General features: G+C 49.1%; 1 protein-coding gene and 1 long non-coding RNA gene across 2 annotated transcripts in view; one reads left to right on the forward strand and one right to left on the reverse strand.

The window, feature by feature from the left end:
* The window catches only part of LOC146075738 (uncharacterized), a 26,777-nt gene continuing 5,393 nt past the window's right edge, over positions 1 to 21,384 (reverse strand). The window contains exon 2 of the long non-coding RNA XR_014473619.1: positions 1 to 813. This is a non-coding gene — a long non-coding RNA (uncharacterized LOC146075738). The remainder of the gene's footprint in view (positions 814 to 21,384) is intronic.
* DHPS (deoxyhypusine synthase) overlaps positions 17,747 to 21,384 on the forward strand; it is a 22,066-nt gene continuing 18,428 nt past the window's right edge. Inside the window, exon 1 of the mRNA XM_083185279.1 lies at positions 17,747 to 17,826. The gene's annotated coding sequence lies outside the window, so the exon portion shown is untranslated. The remainder of the gene's footprint in view (positions 17,827 to 21,384) is intronic.

Here is a 21,384-nt window from a genome sequence, read left to right on the forward strand (position 1 = left end):
TTGATCTAATTTACTATTTTTATTTAATATTATAAAGATGATAATCTAAATCACATATATAGTAAAAAAATAATAAAACAATAATTAAATACACCTTAAATTTTTTTTATAATAAATGCCTTATTCATTGATTCATAAAATGCATCAGCATCCACCTTAATTGAACAATTATGTTAATAATTTCCTTCTGGGCAACTCAGACCCATTTAGAAACAATTGTAGCTTCCCTTGTATTTTTGTATATACGTCAGATAAATATAAAAGTTTGTAGCAAAGTTAATGCAACAGAAATGAATGTTCTTTAGATAATCATATGCCTCTGTGGCTGAAGATAGTGGAAAGAAAGTCCTGCAAACAAATAGATAGTATATTACCGGCTGCTGGCTTGGTGCGGCGTTGAGAAGTGATGTAAAAGAGTATCCACTTCTACCGGCGTTGCTCTGATGGAAGGGAGCCGGTGCCGGGAGCAGACACACAGTGGGCGAGATGATGGTAAGTTGGTCCCGTACCCGCTCACACCAGCGTGACTCCGTTGGAGTGGGACCCGCCGTGGGACGTCTCTGGATGGAGTGGACGATGGTAAGTTGGTCCCGTACACGCTCACACCAGCGTGACTCCTATAGATAGATAGGGAGCCGGTGCTGGGAGCCGCCGCGGGACGCCACTCTCTGCGTACTCAAATGCCAATCACCTTCCAGATCACGGATTTCACTCTTAGGGATCGCTGCAGGTCTCCTCTATTAGAGTTGTAATGTCGTGAAGGTTCCACGTATGGGTAATTTTCCAAGGGTATAGAGGAATATGATGGATGGTCTAGATGCAGAAATATTAGCAATTAGCACCAAGCATGTAACACCCCCCTGGCAACAAGCATGTAACTCCCCATGGCAACAAGCATGTAACACCCTGGCAATGAGCATGTAACCCCTTGGCAACAAGCATGAAAATTCCCCCTAACAATGAGCATGTAACTCACCCTAGCGGCAAGCATGTAACTCTTCTCCTAGCAATGTAACCCACCATGGCGACAAACATGTAACTCTCTCTGGTAACGAGCAAGTAACTCCCCCTGGCAATGAGAATGTAACACCCCCCCCCCCCCCCAGTAACGAGCATGAGACCCCTGGCTAAAAAATCCCCAAAATAGAGCAATGTAAAAAATATCTGTAATTAATGTATGTGGTAGAAGCCTTACAGTCTACTCTTACTGTGGGGCATAATTTGCGAAGTGCATTTTTTATATGTGGGCTATAAAATGGTGTGACATAATGCGTAATGGGTATTCTGGTTTGTGTGGCATAATGTGTATTGGGCATTACACTTTGTGTGGCATATTGTGTAAGGGGAATTACGGTGTGTGGCATAATATGTAATGGACAATACACTTTGTGTGGCATAATGTGGTGTGTTGCATAATGTGTAAGGGGCATTACATTAAAAGGAAAAACAAGTGGAGGTGCCAAAACATACCCTTCCTCGAGCACCATGTCTCCTAGCCACACCTCTGTATAGGATGTTAGTCTCTCTGGTGGGTCCGTTGTAGAGTGCTGGGGGGATTTGTGTTGTGTATTTTCTTTACTAGATAACCCCTCCCTTACATAGGACAGAGCAATATCAATTCTGTGAATCTAGGAATCACAGGCGGAACTACCATTGGTGCAGCTGTGCAGTGCATCGGGTCCCTGGGACTAAGGGTCCCACAGCTGCCCTGGTCACCCTCTTCCTGTCACCCACTGCTGTCTTGCATATTGTGAACTTGGGTTGAGGTGGAGGAGGGGGGCCCAAATGACATCTTAGCACCTGGGATCACCACCCACAAGTTCAGCCACTGCACATTATTGCCTGCTATGCTGAGCTGTACATACATATAGCTGCCTCTGATTCCAAAAGGATCTCTTGCAGCCAGTATCGGGCTGATGCAAGTGGGTGCATGCTGATAGCAATGATGGCTTCTTCCATAAGGGCCGGGACAAAGGGCGGTGTGTGGCCACACATATATGCAAATTGGCCAACAATGACTACTAGAATTTTGGGGCATATTTTGAGCCTCACGCATTTCGCATGCAATGCCGATGTCAACGACGTTGAGCGATGTCTTGCAACTATGCACATGCAAAAATTCTGGATTGCCGTGGGCTTATCATTACAATCGGTTGTAGCCCCAGATGTGCAGTCACGGGAGTGTAGGCCAAACAGAGAAATAGCACATGTCATAGCACTAGTGCAGGATTCAATGATACGACCAGTGATGGTGTATAACGTTGCAACAACCATCATATATAATGCACAGTTGGGTGTGTGAGACCATGCACGTTTAGCAGCATGAATGTACACAAAAGAAGAAAGTCCCAGGCGGGTGGCAGCCAAAGGGACATGGCCTTGGAGAAAGGGGTGTGGCCTCATGGGAATCCCTCAGTGACATCACAGAAGGGGCATGGCCTAGGGGGAAAGGCCCTGGAGATGCCCCCATATACTTGTGCCTAAAATGCTGGCTCCCTCTCAGTGACCAGGAGCCAGCTGCTGTAGAGGACATCGATAGTTCATTCATACAAATGAAATGATAAACACCAGTCACTCAGTAGATGTTTATTTGTGTGGGGTGAGAATACAGAAATGGTGTCTTTATGAAGAGTCTCATGTGAGCAAGTGGTCTATTCAGATGCTGTGTGTTCACATGACAGTCATTCACAAGATGCATTTATATTGAATTAAACCAGGGGGGTGTGTTTTAAACAGGGACAACATTGGAAAAAAAGATTTAATTGTACATGTGAGGCTGCATAAGAGAGGCTGCACATTTTGGCGGTCAGTCAGGTGTGGTTGGATCCATGGTGTGGTTGTCAGGTGAGGTTTTGGCTGTGGTGTAGTTGTGGTGCCTGTGGTGTGGTTGTGCCTGTGGTGTGGTTGTGGTGTAGTTGTGGTGCCTGTGGTGTGATTGTGCCTGTGGTGCGGCTGTGGTATTGTTGTCCGGTGCGATTGTGTCTGTGCCCATTGTTGAATAATAACGTTCCGGTCTAAGATTACATCAGTCATGGAAGGATGGCCAAATGGTTAAAGGTATGATGTCCAAAAATGAACGCATTTCGCAATTCGTAGCCCTGAAGAAGAGACAGTTTCAAAATGTGTTGGTATTTGGACATCATACCTTTTACCATTTGGGCATCCTTCCATAACTGCTGTGATCTTAGACTGTAACACCTAGGAGCCTAGCAAGGTAATTCCAGATCTGATAAACAACACCTCCGGCTCGTCCATTTGTTTTCGAGCAGCGCTGAGCGCAGTATGCACTTTATGCTTATGCCTTTCACATTTGCTAATTTTAGGTGTTTTAAATAAATTGTATAATTATATTACACTATTTGAGTTTAGCTTTATCTCCTTACTGACCCTTTTTCTAAGCAGATCTTTTTTGGGGGAGCACCCGGTACCTTTAGTGAGGCCCCCATGTGTTCGTAGTAGATGATGCACCCAGTGGTTTGCCACTGTTTTACCTTTGAGCTTACCTTAAGGGATATATTCTTTTCTGCTTGTACATGGCACTATTTATTTATTAGCAACTTTGTATACAGCGCAGCAAGTTCCGTTGCACTTTACAGTTGGAAATAGGGTATTTACAGACAATCAAATTAATGCAGAGGTTCTTTGTGGACTGTGACCCTTCTATTTTGTCCAAGGGGGGGGGGGGAGTCAATAGGATGAGAAGTGTGAAAAAGAAAGTAAGAGATTGTACGTGTGGCCTGTACAGTGGGGATGTGATTGGATAGGAAAGGTTTGTGAAGGTTATGTGAGTAATTCTGGAATCTGATTCCTGGCTTGCCTGAAGAGGTGAGTTATCAGGGAACGCTTGAAGAATTGGAGACACTATGCGATTTGGGACCAATTTCACCCAATCCGGATGGGTCGGGCTGTGAAATTGTCCCAAATCGCATGTGCAGACATCCGGGAGGTCGGATGGGCTGCACATAAAATTAATCGGATCCGTCCCGTCACTGGCACATCATGGATGCTTTTTAGCACCCGCGATGTATTGGGTCCGATCCCAGGTGTGTGTCAGTGTTGAAGCACCACTGGGGTCCATAGGGTGGGCAGCGGGATAGATGGGGAGGCAGCGGAGTCCAAGAAGCACTGGGGAGGAAGCGGGGTACCTGCGACAGCTGGGGAGGCAGAGGGGTCCCTGCAGTGGATGGACAGTCAGCGGGGTCCCTGCGGCGGATGGGCAGTCAGCTGCAGGGTCCCTGCAGAAGATGGGAACTAGTAGCGCTATTGGCGGAGCGGGAAGCTGCTGCTGAACTTGCAACTATATTTTGAAAAGACTGGCCGGCTGTTTATTGGCTGAGAGAATTCTCTCAGCCAATCAGATGGGAGCCCTTTGAAAAAGCCATTGCCAGTGGTGAGACGCATTAGATGTGTTTTTAAACCTCCAGGATTGGATTCAAGACTACCATCTATTGCTCCATCTCTAAGCTCACTGCTATCCCACTGCCATCCAGTTTGGGGAACCCCCCCCCAGCACCCATTGTGGACCCGTACTTGGATGCCCTGCAGAACATCCCCAGGTGAGCTTCTCCATCTACAGCCACCTGTCCTCGAGGACCCACTGTGATCCTCCACCAAGTGGGACATCTCCAGGTGAACCTACAATCCTTAGCCACCTGTTTAAGGACATTGCTACCCTACTGCCATCCAGGGGTAAGTCCCAGAGGACCTGTAGACACCTGAGGAGGGGTTACCTTATGGATGCGGTGGGAGTCGTGCTTCCCCGAACTCGCGGATCTCAGTCTGGAGTCTTCTCTTGATGCAGGAATGGACACAGAACACTTGACAACAGGAGTGGTTTGACCTTTTATTCTAAACGGTCAGTTAAAGCATCAACCTCTTTTACGGAATAAGATAACAGTAATTTCACGATACAACCATAAAATAAATGCAATATAACTTATACAAGGCATAAACAGCAGTATCGCATTCGATACCATACAGGGCCTATGGAGTTACCGGTAACTCTAAGTCACTCCGTACCCGGCCTATCACTGTGGCTCGGGGAGCCAGTACTAACCTCCACTGAACTGCGAGTGGGTACACTACTTACGTTTGACAGCAGTAATAGGGCCAAATGCGAGTGAACCTTACGACACACTGTATACTCACAAATTACGTCGGCAAACCTCCATCAAATACATACACAATTTAACCTGAGTACCCGGGTACATTTTCTACCACTAAGACCGGTCAGTCCAGATGAAGGGCCTATGCATAGGACTTAACTTAATTGGTTACTGTTCCGGGATATCCTATAGGAGGATGCAACTTGGTTCATGAACCACTAGGTGGCCGGATTGTTCCACAAGAGACCCTTCCCATTTACTGATAGGGGTAATTGGCAGTATGGCAAGGAGGCCCAGGAGCCCTTATAGTCGCTTATGTTTCCTTGCGTAATTGAACGTGACAAGTGGAGTTTCAATAAGGGTGCTCTGCTCACGGCAGCGTGCAGATTAAACCAGTCAGAGTCACTCTATGGGTCTCTAGCAGGTGCAGATTAAGTGGCTACACAGCCAACCAGGTTACACAGTTACTGTTGCAGGGGGACAGGTCTCTTCCTCTATGTGTCCCTCTCTCTACACTGTACAGGGATGTCAGTATCACTTGCCCCAGGGGCAGACTTACGGTTGGGAGGCACTTTCTGTGGCTGGTTTGGGGTGACTCACTCCCTGCATCTCCTCTGGGTTGCTGGACTTAATGTAGTTCTCAGGAGCCACGCTCCTTGTGGCGTCCTGGGTGTGGCTGCTTGTCGGGATAGCCTGGAGGTCACAGGCCTCTCTGATGGCCTGGGGCTGCTGGGGAGGTTTGCGGGGGTCACCCAGCATGTGTGCCCTGCGCCTCCGGCTGACTGTTACACGGGGGGGGTCAGCGGGGGTCATGGTCTCTGGCCGCTCCGTCCTCTTGTTGGCTGGAGGGGCAGCTGGGTCTCCCATTAACCCCTTCCTCTGGGGCTTACATCCGCCCATACTTTTTCGTGGTCGTGTCCTCACGCCACGTTAGTGAAGAAGCAAGTTCGACTCAAGTTCCGAATAAGTTAAGTCTCTTTCTCACACAAGGGTATAACATCACAACAACTGTAAATTAAGAACGGCATCATAAATAACAGTAGAACATATTTATATACAATAATGACAGGCCCTTAGGGCTTGGGAATTTATTGTTGGTATCGGGCTGGTAGCGTACCCGTAGTACTTCGGGAGGACCGCCTCGCCGGTAATGCTGGCGCTTCTTCTGGCGCCGGGGTCACGTAGTCTTCTACAGGTTCTGTGGTCAGTGTAGCAGGGATGGACGGTATGCTCCACCCTTCGTTCAACAGCAGTCCCTGCGGGCCTCTGGGCATGCTCCCCGGGGGCGACGGTAGGGGCCTCCATCTGTCGAGAGTATGACTTAGGCTGGTTGCGATGTACCCAGTGCAATCGAGTCCCGTCCGGTTCTCCGCTTTGGTGGACTTCGATTGATGCCGTCGGGCTCTTGGTGACCACGTAGGGCTCGGCATCCCATTTATGGTGAAATCTCCGCCGTGGACGACTGTTAACGATAGGGGTGAGATGACTCCACTCTTCTTCAGCGACCGGCTTCTCTCCTCTATTGGCGGGGACAAGGTTCACCCCTGTGGGTAGATGCCGTGAGACTGGGCTGAGGGAAATCGGTGGCCCCATCTGTCCACTTTGGCAGCAATGGGCACGCTTGCGGAAAGGACGCTTGTCGGGGCCCAGCCGGTTTCTTCTTGCTGGCACCCCACCTGGACCAGTCACGTTCACCGCTTTGGCACCCTTTTCCTCCTCCACCACATCGAACTCCACCGCCTCGCCTTCTCTGAGACTGCACAGAAGTCTCCGCGAGCGACTCTTCTTTTGGGCTGTCCGATGGACAAAAACGTCATCCCTTGTGTCGTTCCGGTTGATGAAACCATATCCCCTTCGGATGTTAAACCACTTGACCGTCCCTTGGATACGCGGGGCCATCACTCTCTTCTCCACTTGGCTCCCCTGGACGCAGACTATGTGCTGTTGGGTGATCTCCCCAGCCTGGTCTTGGTTCACTGGTTCGTGTTTTAACGCTGCAATCAGCTCTTCAGGGCAATTCCTTAGTATGTTCATGCCCAGGATGATGGGGGCAACTCTCCCTTCCCCGCAGGTGATCACTAAATACCCCTGCCTGGGTAAACGTGTTCGTCCAATCTGCAAATCTGCTTCCCAGTACCCGTTGCAGACGACCTCTCGGCCATTGGCGGCGACCACCTTCACTTGCGTGGGGGGCTGTCTAAACGGTACCTTTCCCCAATACTTTTGGAGAGTGGGTAACTGTATCATGGATACCTGTGACCCGGTGTCGATCATGGCCACTGTCTCTATCCCGTTGATCACTACTGGGATCCTCGGGCATTGTCCTACGTATTGGGCCCACCATTCCTCCGGGTCTGAGTCTACTCCCGGTGTTCTCCCCGAGGTTCGGCCCTCTCCCTCGGGGCATTGAAGTTTAAATGGTCGGACGAGGGGCAGTTTCTCTCGACGTGTCCGGCCTCCTGACAGTGTCGACAGATGGGCCGGCCTTGATGGTCGAATTGGTCTGTAGTTCCAGCGCTGCTTCTAACTATTTTTTTCGGGAGGCCGCTGATTGGCTGAGAGAATACTCCACCCAGTCTTTTCAAAATATAGTTGCACGTTAAGCAGCCACTTCCGGCCCTGCCAATAGCGCTACTAGTTCTCATCTGCCGCAGACACCCCGCTGCTGACCACCCATACACCACAGGGACCCCGCTGCTGACCGCCCATCCGCCACAGGGACCCTGCCGCTGACTGCCCATCTGTCGCAGGGACCCCGCTTACTACCCAGCTGCCGCAGGGACCCCGCTGCCAGCTCCCCGGGGATTTACATACAATAAACCGAACGTGATTTATTGCATGTAAATTTAGTACATCAAGTGCCAAATTGTAAGTGAGCCTCCCGGGACAAGTCGAACTAGTGTATGGGAGCTTTTATTGTGTGTGGGAAAGATTTCCACAGAGTGGGTGCAGCCCGAAGAAAGTCCTGTGTCAGGGTAATGGGACCACCCAATATAATTGATCAATCACCTTCGATATCAGTCAGAGTTTTTGCAACCGGTTTGAGAACAGAAAAAGAACACTCGACACGTGTGATTATAATATAAGTCTGCTTTGACTTTTGGGCCCCTTAGCCCATTGGTGGGATTCAGCCGGTTCGCACCGGTTCTGCAGAACCGATACCTAATGTACGATCGGTTCTGCAGAACCGGTGGTTAAGAGCGCTGACAAGGTACTTGAACTTCTTGAAGTATCTGTGACAGCAGGGCAGAGAGCTGCGTTCTGCCCGGCTGTATACTGAAAGCAGGTCCGCCACCGTCCGTGGCTATTTTGAATGCTACTGCAGCTGCTGGACCGCGAGACAATAGGAGCTCACGGTCCGGCAGCCAATAAGGAGCGGCAATGGGGGCTTCTTATTGGCTGCCGGCCGCGAGCTCCTACTGTCTCTCGGTCCAGCTGGAGAATTCAAAATAGCCGCGGACCTGCTTTCAGTTCAGTATACAGCCGGGCAGCATGCAGCTCTCTGCCTGGCTGTCACAGCTGCTTACAGCGCCTCTCCGCTTTATTAGCTGAGCGCTCCATGGTGTCTCTGCAGTCTCCTATGTTTGCAGTTTCTATGGGGCTAGTTACACCCCTGGCAACCAGCATGTATTCCCCCTTGGCATCCAGCATGAAGCCCCCTTGGCATCCAGCATGAGGCCCCTGGCATCCAGCATGAGGCCCCTGGCATCCAGCATGAAGCCCCTGGCATCGAGCAACACCCTCCTAGCAATGAGCATGTAGGTAATTGGCACATGTTTCAAATATGTAATGGGCATCATGGTGTGCGGCAAAATGTGTAGCTGGCATCACGGCGTGTAGCACAATGTGTAGTGGGTATACGGTGTGTGGCCTTATGTGTTATTGGCGTTATGGCATGTGGCTTTATGTGCAATGGGGGTTAGGACATAGAACCTGTTGTTAATTTATTTGAATCCCACCACTGCCTTAGCCCTTTATTTATATAAAACATAAAAGGGATGTGGTAGGTTTAACATCCAATCATCACACAGTGCAAATGAGATTCTTTGTAAAAATATAGAGGGTTTCCAGTAAAAAATAAATATTACTGGCATATATGGAAACACAAACTTGGTTCTGAGAATTCGCACATACCTTTTTTTAGCATTCGGTACTTTTCCTGTGGTTTTATCACATTTATTGTTATTTCAGGTCACGCCTTGGCACTTCTTGTAAATGCATTCAATGAGTGCCCGCTTTGTCAGTGGAGGGCCCTGTCTCTAGCACCTACTCATTTAATCAATACTGATCAGTTTTATCCTCGCACCTGCAATCGTAGCAGGCAATGAATGTGGATGAGACACCTAGATCTTGTGCAGAGCGGAGAGTTGGGAGATATTTTGAGAGAAGAGATGTCCATTGGTGTGGTTTGGTTTTATGGCCTTGTGTGTAAGTAAAAGCATTTACAGTATATTGAATATGGTTATATGTATGTTACCCGTACTTCTCCCCAGATATAAAGTCACCATTTGTGGGCATGATGGAGGCTGGCCCATTCTCGGAGCAGGAAGCCGCAAATATAGGTCAGTCAAGACTGATCTACATCACACAGCAGGGCTACTCCCTGACATCGCAGCTACCTTGCTTGCACAGCAATGCTACACACGGGCATCACACAGCAGGGCTAAATACTGACATCACAGCTACATTACACAGCAGGGCTACTCCCTGACATCGCAGCTACCTTGCTTGCACAGCAATGCTACGACACTGACATCACAGAGCAGGGCTAAATACTGACATCACAGCTACATTACACAGCAGGGCTAAATACTGACATCACAGCTACATTACACAGCAGGGCTAAATACTGACATCACAGCTACATTACACAGCAGGGCCACTCCCTGACATCACAGCTACCTTACACAGCAATGCTACACACGGGCATCACACAGCAGGGCTAAATACTGACATCACAGCTACATTACACAGCAGGGCTACTCCCTGACATCGCAGCTACCTTGCTTGCACAGCAATGCTACGACACTGACATCACAGAGCAGGGCTAAATACTGACATCACAGCTACATTACACAGCAGGGCTAAATACTGACATCACAGCTACATTACACAGCAGGGCTAAATACTGACATCACAGCTACATTACACAGCAGGGCCACTCCCTGACATCACAGCTACCTTACACAGCAATGCTACACACTCACATCACATAGCAGGGCTAACTACTGACATCACAGCTGCATTACACAACAATGCTACACACTGATATCACACAGCAGGGCTAAATACTGACATCACAGCTGCATTACACAGCAATGTTACACACTGATATCACACAGCAGGGCTAAATACTGACATCACAGCTGCATTACACAGCAGGGCTACTCCAGGACATCGCAGCTACCTTACACAGCAGTGCTACACACTGACATCACAGAGCAGGGCTATGCCCTGACATCACAGCTACATCACACAGCAGGGCTAAATACTGACATCACAGCTACATTACACAGCAGGGCTATTCCCTGGCATCGCAGCTACTTTGCACAGCAATGCTACACACTGACATCACACAGCAGGGCTACTCCCTGACATCACAGATACCTTACACTGCAGGGCTACACACTGACATCACATAGCAGGGCTACTCCCTGACATCACAGCTACCTTACACAGCAGGGCTACACATGAACATCACATAGCAGGGCTAAATACTGACATCACAGCTAAATAACACAGCAGGGCTACTCCCTGACATTGCAGCTACCTTACACAGCAGTGCTACACACTGACATCACATAGCAGTGCTAAATACTGACATCACAGCTACATCACACATCAGGGCAACTCCCTGGCATCGCAGCTACCTTACACAGCAGTGCTACACACTGACATCACATAGCAGTGCTAAATACTGACATCACAGCTACATTACACAGCAGGGCTACTCCCTGCCATCGCAGCTACCTTGCTTGCACAGCAATGCTACAACACTGACATCACAGAGCAGGGCTAAATACTGACATCACAGCTACATTACACAGCAGGGCTATTCCCTGGCATCGCAGCTACTTTGCACAGCAATGCTACACACTGACATCACACAGCAGGGCTACTCCCTGACATCACAGATACCTTACACTGCAGGGCTACACACTGACATCACATAGCAGGGCTACTCCCTGACATCACAGCTACCTTACACAGCAGGGCTACACATGGACATCACATAGCAGGGCTAAATACTGACATCACAGCTAAATAACACAGCAGGGCTACTCCCTGACATTGCAGCTACCTTACACAGCAGTGCTACACACTGACATCACATAGCAGTGCTAAATACTGACATCACAGCTACATCACACATCAGGGCAACTCCCTGGCATCGCAGCTACCTTACACAGCAGTGCTACACACTGACATCACATAGCAGTGCTAAATACTGACATCACAGCTACATTACACAGCAGGGCTACTCCCTGCCATCGCAGCTACCTTGCTTGCACAGCAATGCTACAACACTGACATCACAGAGCAGGGCTAAATACTGACATCACAGCTACATTACACCAGGGCCACTCCCTGACATCACAGCTACATCACACAGCAGAGCTAAATACTGACATCACAGCTACATTACACAGCAGGGCCACTCCCTGACATCACAGCTACCTTACACAGCAATGCTACACACGGACATCACACAGCAGGGCTAAATACTGACATCACAGCTACATCAAACATCAGGGCTACTCCCTGCCATCGCAGCTACCTTGCTTGCACAGCAATGCTACAACACTGACATCACAGAGCAGGGCTAAATACTGACATCACAGCTACATTACACAGCAGGGCTAAATACTGACATCACAGCTACATTACACAGCAGGGCAAAATACTGACATCACAGCTACATTACACAGCAGGGCCACTCCCTGACATCACAGCTACCTTACACAGCAATGCTACACACTCACATCACATAGCAGGGCTAACTACTGACATCACAGCTGCATTACACAACAATGCTACACACTGATATCACACAGCAGGGCTAAATACTGACATCACAGCTGCATTACACAGCAATGTTACACACTGATATCACACAGCAGGGCTAAATACTGACATCACAGCTGCATTACACAGCAGGGCTACTCCAGGACATCGCAGCTACCTTACACAGCAGTGCTACACACTGACATCACAGAGCAGGGCTATGCCCTGACATCACAGCTACATCACACAGCAGGGCTAAATACTGACATCACAGCTACATTACACAGCAGGGCTATTCCCTGGCATCGCAGCTACTTTGCACAGCAATGCTACACACTGACATCACACAGCAGGGCTACTCCCTGACATCACAGATACCTTACACTGCAGGGCTACACACTGACATCACATAGCAGGGCTACTCCCTGACATCACAGCTACCTTACACAGCAGGGCTACACATGAACATCACATAGCAGGGCTAAATACTGACATCACAGCTAAATAACACAGCAGGGCTACTCCCTGACATTGCAGCTACCTTACACAGCAGTGCTACACACTGACATCACATAGCAGTGCTAAATACTGACATCACAGCTACATCACACATCAGGGCAACTCCCTGGCATCGCAGCTACCTTACACAGCAGTGCTACACACTGACATCACATAGCAGTGCTAAATACTGACATCACAGCTACATTACACAGCAGGGCTACTCCCTGCCATCGCAGCTACCTTGCTTGCACAGCAATGCTACAACACTGACATCACAGAGCAGGGCTAAATACTGACATCACAGCTACATTACACAGCAGGGCTATTCCCTGGCATTGCAGCTACTTTGCACAGCAATGCTACACACTGACATCACACAGCAGGGCTACTCCCTGACATCACAGATACCTTACACTGCAGGGCTACACACTGACATCACATAGCAGGGCTACTCCCTGACATCACAGCTACCTTACACAGCAGGGCTACACATGGATATCACATAGCAGGGCTAAATACTGACATCACAGCTAAATAACACAGCAGGGCTACTCCCTGACATTGCAGCTACCTTACACAGCAGTGCTACACACTGACATCACACAGCAGAGCTAAATACTGACATCACAGCTACATTACACAGCAGGGCCACTCCTTGACATCACAGCTACCTTACACAGCAATGCTACACACGGACATCACACAGCAGGGCTAAATACTGACATCACAGCTACATCAAACATCAGGGCTACTCCCTGCCATCGCAGCTACCTTGCTTGCACAGCAATGCTACAACACTGACATCACAGAGCAGGGCTAAATACTGACATCACAGCTACATTACACAGCAGGGCCACTCCCTGACATCACAGCTACATCACACAGCAGAGCTAAATACTGACATCACAGCTACATTACACAGCAGGGCCACTCCCTGACATCACAGCTACATCACACAGCAGAGCTAAATACTGACATCACAGCTACATTACACAGCAGGGCCACTCCCTGACATCACAGCTACATCACACAGCAGAGCTAAATACTGACATCACAGCTACATTACACAGCAGGGCCACTCCCTGACATCACAGCTACCTTACACAGCAATGCTACACACGGACATCACACAGCAGGGCTAAATACGGACATCACAGCTAAATCACACAGCAGGGCTACTCCCTGACATTGCAGCTACCTTACACAGCAGTGCTACACACTGACATCACATAACAGTGCTAAATACTGACATCACAGCTACATCAAACATCAGGGCAACTCCCTGGCATCGCAGCTACCTTACACAGCAGTGCTTCACACTGACATCACATAGCAGTGCTAAATACTGACATCACAGCTACATTACACAGCAGGGCTACTCCCTGACATTGCAGCTACCTTACACAGCAGTGCTACACACTGACATCACATAGCAGGGCTAAATACTGACATCACATCTACATTACACAGCAGGGCTACTCGCTGACATCACAGCTACCTTACACAGCAATGCTACACATGGCCTTTACAAAGCAGGGCTAAATACTGACATCACAGCTACATTACACAGCAGGGCTACATACTGACATCACAGAGCAGGGCTACTCCCTGACATCACAGCTACATCACACAGCAGGGCTAAATACTGACATCACAGCTACATTACAAGCAGGGCTACTCCCTGACATCACAGCTACCTTACACAGCAGTGCTACACACTGACATCACAGAGCCGGGATACTCCCTGACATCACAGCTACATCACATAGCAGGGCTAAATACTGACATCACAGCTACATTACACAGCAGGGCTACTCCCTGTCATTGCAGCTACCTTGCGCAGCAATGCTACACACTGACATCACACAGCAGGGCTACTCCCTGACATCACAGCTACCTTACACAGCAGGGCTACACACTGACATCACAGCTACCTTACACAGCAGGGCTACACACTGACATCACATAGCAGGGCTTCTCCCTGACATCACATCTACCTTACACAAGAATGCTACACATGGACACCACATAGCAGGGCTACTGCCTGACATCACAGCTACCTTACACAGCAATGCTACACACTGACATCACATAGCAGGGCTAAAAACTGACATCACAGCTACATTACACAGCAGGGCTACATACTGACATCACAGAGCAGGGCTATTCCCTGACATCACAGCTACATCACACAGCAGGGCTAAATACTGACATCACAGCTACATTACAAGCAGGGCTACTCCCTGACATCACAGCTACCTTACACAGCAATGCTACACACGGACATCACAAAGCAGGGCTAAATACTGACATCACAGCTACATTACACAGCAGGGCTACATACTGACATCACAGAGCAGGGCTACTCCCTGACATCACAGCTACATCACACAGCAGGGCTAAATACTGACATCACAGCTACATTACAAGCAGGGCTACTCCCTGACATCACAGCTACCTTACACAGCAGTGCTACACACTGACATCACAGAGCCGGGATACTCCCTGACATCACAGCTACATCACATAGCAGGGCTAAATACTGACATCACAGCTACATTACACAGCATGGCTACTCCCTGTCATTGCAGCTACCTTGCGCAGCAATGCTACACACTGACATCACACAGCAGGGCTACTCCCTGACATCACAGCTACCTTACACAGCAGGGCTACACACTGACATCACATAGCAGGGCTACTCCCTGACATCACATCTACCTTACACAAGAATGCTACACATGGACACCACATAGCAGGGCTACTGCCTGACATCACAGCTACCTTACACAGCAATGCTACACACTGACATCACATAGCAGGGCTACAAACTGACATCACAGCTACATTACACAGCAGGGCTACATACTGACATCACAGAGCAGGGCTATTCCCTGACATCACAGCTACATCACACAGCAGGGCTAAATACTGACATCACAGCTACATTACAAGCAGGGCTACTCCCTGACATCACTGCTACCTTACACAGCAGTGCTACACACTGACATCACAGAGCCGGGATACTCCCTGACATCACAGCTACATCACATAGCAGGGCTAAATACTGACATCACAGCTACATTACACAACAGGGCTACTCCCTGTCATTGCAGCTACCTTGCACAGCAATGCTACACACTGACATCACACAGCAGGGCTACTCCCTGACATCACAGCTACCTTACACAGCAGGGCTACACACTGACATCACACACCAGGGCTACTCCCTGACATCACAGCTACCTTACACAGCAGGGCTACACACTGACTTCACATAGCAGGGCTACTCCCTGACATCACAACTACCTTACACAAGAATGCTACACATGGACACCACATAGCAGGGCTACTCCCTGACATCACAGCTACCTTATACAGCAGTGCTAGACACGGACATCACATAGCAGGGCTAAAAACTGTCATCACAGCTACATGACACATCAGGGCTACTCCCTGACATTGCAGCTACCTTACACAGCAATGCTACACACTGACATCACACATCAGGGCTACTTCCTGGCATCACAGCTACCTTACACAGCAATGCTACACACTGACATCACATAGCAGGGCTAAAAACTGACATCACAGCTACATTACACAGCAGGGCTACACACTGACATCACATAGCAGGGCTAAATAGTGACATCACAGCTACATTACACAGCAGGGCTACTCCCTGACATCACAGCTACAGACACACAGAATCCAAAAGGAGCCCATCCTTGCTTTCTGCTTCACCGGCTACAATAGGCTACCGCTATCTCAGAATGGTGGTAGCCCCGGGACACTGCGATGTTGATAAATCAGCCAGCAGCTCATCCCATATAGAAACATATGGGGGATCCAGCTGGCAGCGGTTCAGGAGGGATCAGATATTCCTGCTGCGGACCTCCGTGATACATGCGGGGGAAACCAGTGTTTTCTGGGAATTAGCCGCAAATATCACATGGTAAATGGGCCCCTAAGAGAGTAGCCCCCCCTTAAGATGGCCATACATTAGAACGACCTGCATAAGACCTTATCATATGCAGGTCATAAGAGCAAACAAACGAGCGATTGTATTTGCTTTAAAAGCACATACGGGGCGGGATGCGCCAATACAGAAATGTGGTTAGAGCATATGCCATTAGTAAGATTGCGGTAGCCGGCGGAGATGGGCGGCGGATGTTAGAAGATGGATCATAAGTGCAGCACGGATCAAGCATCGTCACGATATACCTCACAATGGCCCTTATTCTAGATGATTCGGATGGAAACGTATTTCGGACAGGAACCGAGTGTTCTTAGCCCCGCCTACCGTACGGATCGCTCACACCGTCCGAATGCGGTAAGACGCCGACTGAACGGACCGCGAGTGGATGTTTCATGTGAACACCTCCTCCATCTGTGGGAACCTTCCCCATCCTCCGATGGTCGCCGACCATCGAATGATGGACCGAGCGGTCAGGCAGCACCGAGAGCTCCAGAACACTCAGACATTTTTCCGTATGAAAGCAGGCGGGCGGGCAGCATCTGGCTACATCAGTTGTCCGCCCCCCACACATGCGTCACGACTGCATTACCATACGTACGGCCAGCGTTTTCATGGGAACGCCCATTAAACGCTGGGCGTACGCATATTGTAATGAGCCCAAACAGCCCTTCACGCCCCTCTCCACCCCCTGCTCGGACGGTTCTGTATATTCGTTTTCTGCACGGACCTCACTCCCTGTTCGGACGTGCAAGGCATTCACACATGCGCAGATACACCTCCGCACATGCGCAAACACCAACCATCGGCCGTCCGTCCACACTCGGAGCCGTCCGACTCAATCAGAATAAGGGCCAATGTGCACACAATCGATCGCACGACCACCGTCAAAATTGTATGTCCGGGCCTGACATCGTTCTAGTGTATGGCCACTAAACCAATAAGATGTTAGCTTTCATTGTGTAAAGTGCACTACAAAGATGACTCGCACAGTCCAATTGGTTTCACGAGGAAACCGCCACCACTTTCTACACACAAACATCTCCCTCTCTTTTCTTTCTGAAAGTCTCATCTTTGTCATTGTTCCCTCAGCCTGCGGGGCAGGGGGAGGGGAATCCAGGGCAGATGTCAGGACGGGATGATGAGAAGGGGAGGGAGGATTTCATTTTAGAACCCAAATGACACACATCACTGGTATCACGCTCCGTGTGGAATTCACAAGTCTTCAAACTGGAGGAGGTATGTGTCACACTGGGGGACATGCATGACGCAGTTATAGGATGGTGGCTTGTGATTATATTAGGACAACACCCACAGGAGTAATCTAATCCATTGTGGGGGAGATGTACTAAAATGCCTCCGAGAGTGATAAAGTGCAAAGAGATAAAGTACCGGCCAATCAGCCATGTTACAGGCTGTGTTTGATTGATTGGTTATTTATCTCTTTCCATTTATCACTCTTAGGGGTAGATATATGAAGCAATGATAAGGGGGAAGTGAGCCATAGGAGAAGTGGCCCATGGCAACCAATCAGCTGCTCTGTATAATTTCATGGTATGCAAATTATAGATGTTACTGCAGTGCTGATTGGTTGCCATGGGTCACTTCTCCCTTATCACTGCTTCATAAAACTACCCCTGAAAGACTTAAGCTGGCAATACATCAGAAAGATCGATCTTAAGATCGATTGCACTCATGATTGTGTACAATTTCCCTTGAAATCCCCAGCAGTCCTTGGTGGTTTTTGGACACACAATCCATCATACAATCAGTCATACAATCCATCTGCTGCATGATTTTGTACACAAGATGTGCACACAATCTGCATACAATCCATCATACAATCAGTCATACAATCCATCTTATGATTGTTTGTATGATTGTGTACACAAGATGTGCACACAATCTGCATACAATCCATTTTACAATCAATTGAGATTGTATGATTGGGTACAATATCTTTTTGATGTATGGCCAGCTTTAGTACATCTGCTCTGTGACACCTGCATGGCTAAAATTTCTGATAAAGTAGTTGCCCATAGCAACCATCCAGACCCTAGCTATTATTTATCAGACAGATTCTAGAACAGTGATGGCTAACCTTGACATCAGTTTTAGCATGGCCAAATAGTAAAACTGTAGCAGGGCATGCTGGGATGTGTAGTTCAAGAACAGCTGGAGTGTCAAGGTAAGCCATCACTGTTCTAAAACAGTGATCTGATTCCTCCACTTATTTGGGAGTTTTAGTACATGGACTCCTGTGGCTCGTTCCTCTGTAGTGTACAGCTTCTCATGGAGCTGCTGGCAATGCGTGCACTGTATATTTCTTATACAGGGTTATGTGATACTGCATCGGCTGCACTACAGTGACCAGTGTTTTGTGTGTGAGAGATTAATGAGCTGGAAGGCTTCTGCTCAGTGTAATAGTATATGATGTACCCTCTGGCATTGTACGTTCCAGCAGGTGGATTCATGGGAAACTAGTCTGAGAGAGATTTTCTATTCACAAATGTGAGAAATGCCAGAGAGGGAACAGGAGAGTGGGTGTGGGGAGTGTCTTCCAAATAATGATCACTGTTGTGTTGCCTGATAATGTATTGCAATATATGTGTTAGGGGAGGTAAGCGTTCTGGTCTGCGAGAGGAGGGGTGACCTCATAGCTGAAGGTCTGACTTAGGGGTGGTGGAAGGAGTAGATAGTTGCTGGGCTCTATTCCAGGAGGAGATGGTAGTGGGTACTGGGATCTATTCCAGGAGGAGATGGTAGTGGGTACTGGGCTCTATTCCAGGAGGAGATGGTAGTGGGTACTGGGATCTATTCCAGGAGGAGATGGTAGTGGGTACTGGGCTCTATTCCAGAAGGAGATGGTAGTGGGTACTGGTATCTATTCCAGGACTAGTTGGTAGTGGGTACTGGGCTCTATTCCAGGAGGAGATGGTAGTGGGTACTGGGCTCTATTCCAGGACTAGTTGGTAGTGGGTACTGGTATCTATTCCAGGAGGAGATGGTAGTGGGTACTGGGCTCTATTCCAGGAGGAGATGGTAGTGGGTACTGGGCTCTATTCCAGGACTAGTTGGTAGTGGGTACTGGGCTCTATTCCAGGAGGAGATGGTAGTGGGTACTGGGCTCTATTCCAGAAGGAGATGGTAGTGGGTACTGGGCTCTATTCCAGGACTAGTTGGTAGTGGGTACTGGGCTCTATTCCAGGACTAGTTGGTAGTGGGTACTGGTATCTATTCCAGGAGGAGATGGTAGTCGGTACTGGGCTCTATTCCAGGAGGAGATGGTAGTGGATACTGGGATCTATTCCAGGAGGAGATGGTAGTGGGTACTGGGCTCTATTCCAGGACTAGTTGGTAGTGGGTACTGGTATATATTCCAGGAGGAGATGGTAGTCGGTACTGGGCTCTATTCCAGGAGGAGATGGTAGTGGGTACTGGGTTCTATTCCAGGAGGAGATGGCAGTGGGTACTGGGATCTATTCCAGGAGGAGATGGTAGTGGGTACTGGGATCTATTCCAGGAGGAGATGGCAGTGGGTACTGGGATCTATTCCAGGAGGAGATGGTAGTGGGTTCTGGGCTATTTTCATGGTAGTGTGTTCTGGGCTATTGGAGGAGATTGTAGTGGGTGCTGGGTTCTATTACAGAAGGAGATGGTGGTGGGTGCTGGGCTATTTTACAGAAGGAGATGGTGGTGGGTACTGGGCTCTTTTAGGGAAGGAGATGGTGGTGGGTGCAGGGCTCTTTTCCAGGAGGAGATGGTTGTGGATGCTGGACTCTTTCACAGGAGGAGATGGTGGTGGGTGCTAGGCTCTTTTAGAGGAGATGGTAGTGGGTGCTGGGCTCTTTTCCAGGAGGAGATGATAGTGGGTGCTGGGCTCTTTTCCAGGAGGAGATGTGGTGGGTGCAGGCTCTTTTTCAGGAGTAGATTGTAGTGGGTGTAGGGCTCTTTTAGAGGAGATGGTGGGTACTGGGCTCTTTTCCAGGAGGAGATGGTAGTGGGTACTAGGCTCCTTTCCAGGAGGAGTTTGTAGTGGGTACTGGGGTCTTTTCTAGGAGGAGATGGTAGTGGGTGCTGGGCTCTTTTACAGGAGATGGTAGTGGGTGCTGGGCTATTTTCCAGGAGGAAAGGATAGTGGATGCTGGGCTATTTTATAGAAGGAGGTGGTGGTGGTTGCTGGTCTCTTTACCAGAAGATGGTGGTGGGTGAAGATGGTGGTGGGTGCTGGGCTCCTTTTCAGGAGGAGATGGTAGTGGGTACTGGGCTCTTTTCCAGGAGGAGATGGTAGTAGGTGCTGAGCTCTTTTCCAGGAGGAAATGGTAGTGGGTGCAGGGCTATTTTAGAGAAGGAGATGGTGGTGGGTGCTAGGCTCATTCAAGGAGGAGATGGTAGTGGGTGCTGGGCTCTTTTCCAGGAGGAGATGGTAGTGGGTACTGGGCTCTTTTCCAGGAGGAGATGTGGTGGGTGCAGGCTCTTTTTCAGGAGTAGATTGTAGTGGGTGCAGGGCTCTTTTAGAGGAGATGGTGGGTACTGGGCTCTTTTTCCAGGAGGAGGTGGTAGTGGGTACTAGGCTCCTTTCCAGGAGGAGTTTGTAGTGGGTACTGGGGTCTTTTCTAGGAGGAGATGGTAGTGGGTGCTGGGCTCTTTTACAGGAGATGGTAGTGGGTGCTGGGCTATTTTCCAGGAGGAAAGGATAGTGGATGCTGGGCTATTTTATAGAAGGAGGTGGTGGTGGGTGCTGGTCTCTTTACCAGAAGATGGTGGTGGGTGCTGGGCTCCTTTCCAGGAGGAGAT

This window comes from Crinia signifera, chromosome 4 (assembly GCF_055691185.1).
Source record: "Crinia signifera chromosome 4, ASM5569118v1, whole genome shotgun sequence".
Taxonomy (NCBI): domain Eukaryota; kingdom Metazoa; phylum Chordata; class Amphibia; order Anura; family Myobatrachidae; genus Crinia; species Crinia signifera.